General features: G+C 52.6%; 1 pseudogene; it reads left to right on the top strand.

Annotated features, from left to right (window-relative positions):
* Positions 1-1,734: 1,734 nt before the first annotated feature.
* LOC146854190 (28S ribosomal RNA) lies at positions 1,735-2,780 on the top strand (annotated as a pseudogene).
* The last annotated feature ends 1,532 nt before the right edge of the window (positions 2,781-4,312 follow it).

The following is a 4,312-nucleotide window of genomic DNA, read 5'->3' as shown; positions in this document are numbered from 1 at the left end:
TGATTGAAAGAGAATTGCTAGCGTGCGTGTGAGGTGTGGAGCATTTTAGGGACTACATGTGGGGTGCACGGTTTATTTTAAAAACTGATCATAAACCTTTGGTTCCTATCTTATCTCTGGGTGGTGGTCTCAATGCCACAGCCAGAATAGCTAGGTTAATGTCGCAATTACAAGAATCTACGTTTTCGGTTGAATACGTTCCAGGAATAGTGAACGTCACAGCTGATTGTTTATCACGACTTCCTTGCGATGTAAATTATACTACTAGTGATGAGGAAATTGTTGCAAGCATTTCTGAAGTATTATCAGAAAGATTCAGTTCTATTTCTGAAGAGTTGTGGAAAAAGCCATGACTGAAGATAATCTTTTACAGCAAGTGATTAATTATACCAGCATTGGTTGGCCTTCCAAGAGGGAAATTTCGGATGAGTTATTTCAGTATTGGAAGGTCTCTGATGAGATTATTGTAGAAGGAGATTTGATTTATAGACAGGGAAAATGTATTCCACCTGTATCGTTGCGTGATTCCATTTTGTCCTTGAGTCATGAAAGCCATTTGGGAATGTGTTCTATGAAAAGGCTCATCAGATCGGTATTTTGGTGGCCTGGTTTAGACAGGTATGTTGATAGAATGGTAAGTGAGTGTCCCGAATGTGTGTGCAGTGAGAAAACACTGAAATGTAATCCTGCTCTCCTCATTCCTGTCAAGTGGCCTGATCATCCATGGCAGAAGGATGGTTTAGACATTGCTGGTCCTTTCAATTTTCTGCCACAGGATTGCAGTGATGGTGGATTATCACTCTAAATAGCCTGAGGTAAAGTTAGTCCCACGTGTTACCACCAGTAGTGTTGTCTTATTCTTAAAAGAGGTTTTTGCCAGAGAAGGTAGTCCTGAAGTGCTTATATCAGACAATGGTGTACAGTTAAAATCTCATGAAATGATGGAGTTTTTAAAACTTCATAATGTCCGTCATGTTACCACATCCCTTTATGAACCTCAAGGTAAGGGTCAAGTGGAAAGGTTCAATAGGGTTCTCAAACAAGACATTCTTTGGGCACGGAATTTTGGTACAGAACGTAAAGATAAATTAAGAGAGAAGTTATGGTTGTACCGCATAACTCCTCATTCCGTTTACATAAGGGTAAAGATCCAGTATCTAAATTATGCCCTTGGTGGTTTAAAAAAGTTGTTAGAGTTCAATCTTCTGATTTAGACAAGAAAGATATAGCACATAGAGTTGAAGAAAAGCAACAGAAAAGTAAATATCTTTATGATCTTCGCATGAAAGTTAAAATACCAAAATTTGTGGTTGGGGACTTTTTAAGAATACGCAAACCTGGAATTCTTCTTAAAAGTGGTGCTAAATTCAGCAGACCCGTGAAAATTGTCAAAGTTAATCGAAATAGCATAGTCACTCAAGATGGACAGGTTTGGAATGTAAGACGTGTTTTTAAATGTCCTATGTTATCTTCCTAATTTTTCTAACGGGGAAAATGTGTTACAACTCCTGTATGTCTGTTTTGTATTTCCCTTTTAATTACCTATTGCCCGTTTAATTGAACTGTGTACTTTTAATTATGGCACATACTTTGCAGTTGTCATTACATCATATAGAATGAGAGTTCTGGCATTCTTTGCCTGAAGCAGCAGTACTGGGCTCATCTCATTAAACTGGATTAGAATTTTACTTGGACTTAAAGTCTTCTTCCATGGAATTTTACAAACAGGCTTGGCAGAATCAGCGGGGAAAGAAGTCCCTGTTGAGCTTGACTCTAGTCTGGCACTGTGAAGAGACATGAGAGGTGTAGGATATGTGGGAGGCCCTCGGGCCGCCGGTGAAATACCACTACTCTTAGCATTTTTTCACTGACCCGGTGAGGCGGGGAGGTGAGGACCGTGGGGCTCTCACTTCTGGCTCCAAGCGCCCGGTGCCCACAGAGCGCAACCCGCTCCGGGGACAGTGGCAGGTGGGGAGTTTGACTGGGGCGGTACACCTGTCAAACGATAATGCAGGTGTCCTAAGGCGAGCTCAAGGAGGACAGAAACCTCCCGCGGAACAGAAGGGCAAAAGCTCGCTTGATCATGATTTTCAGTATGAATACAGACCGTGAAAGCGGGGCCTCACGAATCGATCCTTCTGACTTTTTGGGTTTCAAGCAGGAGGTGTCAGAAAAGTTACCACAGGGATAACTGGCTTGTGGTGGCCAAGCGTTCATAGCGAGGTCGCTTTTTGATCCTTCAATGTCAGCCCTTCCTATCATCATGAAGCAGAATTCACCAAGCGTTGGATTGTTCACCCACTAATAGGGAACGTGACCTGGGTTTAGACCATCGTGAGACAGGTTAGTTTTACACTACTGATGATGTGTTGTTGCAATAGTAATCCTGCTCAGTACGAGAGGAACGGCAGGTTCAGACATTTGGTGTATGTGCTTGGCTGAGGAGCCAATGGGGTGAAGCTACCATCTGTGGGATTATGACTGAATGCTTCTAAGTCAGAATCCCTTCTAAACCGTAACGATACCGCAATGCCGCGGAGCCTCGGTTGGCCTGGGATAGCTGGCCTCTCTTTGGGAAACGGTGCGTCGAGCCGCTCGCTTGGGGACCAGAGCGCGGACGGAAGGGGGCCACCTCCATTGCCCTTAGTGCACCGCATGTTCGTGGGGCACCTGGTGCTAATTCATTCGTAGACGACCTGATTCTGGGTCAGGGTTTCGTAAGTAGCAGAACAGCTACCTCGCTGCGATCTACTGAAAATCATCCTCTGAGCCAAGCTTTTGTCTCTCCGTGCGTGGGCGCCCACAGACGCACTCCTCCACCACACCCAGGGATGGGTCCCTCTGCCGGCGGGCCGGCAGGAAGGACGTGGAGGGGGTAACGTGGGTTCGAGGAAGACTGTCTCCACCATGTGCCCTACGGCACGGGGGCCTCCCCCTCCTGTCCCTGCCCCACTAGGGTGCGGGGATGGGGGCCACCATCCCTTGCGGGTCGGCAGGGTGACCAGATGGCCTGGGCCGGCCGAGCCACTCCTTCCCGCTGCTCCTGCCCCAGTCGGGCTGGGAGGCGAGCAGCAGCCCCGGGGAAGCAGCCTCCCGAGTGGCTGCCTTGGTGCGCCTTGCCACCCCTTGCAGGACTGCAAGGGCAACCGAGTACGGCACCCTCCCAGGCCAGCTGGGTGCTCGGTCGTCCTGGGCCATCTGGTCGCCTGGCTGAGCGACTAGAAGGCCCTGCGGGCCGGGTGTCCAGATGGCCCTGTGGGCCAGGTAACCAGATGGCCCTGCGGGCCGTGTGACCAGATAGTCCTGTGGGCCAGGTGACCAGATGGCCCTGCGGGCTGGGTGACCAGATGGCCGGCCTGCCGGGCTCACACCAACTTTTGTCCTTCCCCAAAGTTCTGTAAGCCCGCACTATGTGGGGGTTTAATAGTCGAGAAAAATGGACGCCCCAGGCAGGCCGTCGGTGAGAGGATGTGGCCTGGGCTTAAGCCTCCTTGGTACCAGCCGAGGGTCCGGGTGCTGGGGACGGGGGTCCACTGGGTCCTAGGAAGGCTCTCCCCGGCCTGGCTAGGGTTTGTAAGCTGGGTCCGGGCCCAGGGCTTGTGCTCCATCCCAGTGTCCCAGGGTACAAGCCAGCCGTTGGTCCGGGCGCTGGGGACGGGGGTCCACCGGGCCCGGCGAGGCTCTCTCCGTCTTGGCTAGGGTTCGGAAGCTGGGCCCAGGCCTGGGGCTTGAGCTCTGTCCGGCGGTCCCTGGGGTGCGGGAGCCCTCTGTCCTGCAAGGTAGCCGAGAGTCCGGGCGTTCATCGGTGAGGCTCTACCCGGCCTGGCTAGGGTCCAGAAGCTGGGACCGGGCCCGGGACTCGAGCTCCGTCCCAGGGTGTGGGAGCCCCCTTTCCTGCAAGCCAGCTGAAGGTCCGGGCACTGGGGACGGGGGTCTTCCGGGTCCTAGGGAGGCTCTCCCCAGCCTGGCTAGGGTTCGAAAGCTGGGCCCGGGACCGGGGCTTGTGCTCCGTCCCAGTGTCCCAGGGTGGGAAAGCCCCCCGTCCTGCAAGCCAGCCGAGGGTCCGGGCGCTGGGGATGGGGGTCAACCGGGTCCTGGGGAGGCTCTCCCCGGCCTGGCTAAGGTTCGGAAGCTGAGCCCTGGCCCAGGGCCCGTGCTCCTCCCCATTGTCCCAGGGTGCGGGAGACCCCCTTCCTGCAAGCCAGTCGAGGGTCCTGGTGCTGGGGACAGGGGTCCACTGGGACCCAGGGAGCCTCTCCCCATCCTTGCTATGGTTCGGAAGCTGGGCCCGGGCCTGGGACTTGAGCTCTGT

This window comes from Triturus cristatus, chromosome 4_1, assembly GCF_964204655.1.
Source record: "Triturus cristatus chromosome 4_1, aTriCri1.1, whole genome shotgun sequence".
NCBI classification, from domain to species: Eukaryota; Metazoa; Chordata; class Amphibia; order Caudata; family Salamandridae; genus Triturus; species Triturus cristatus.
This window is presented reverse-complemented; position numbering and strand designations above follow the sequence as displayed.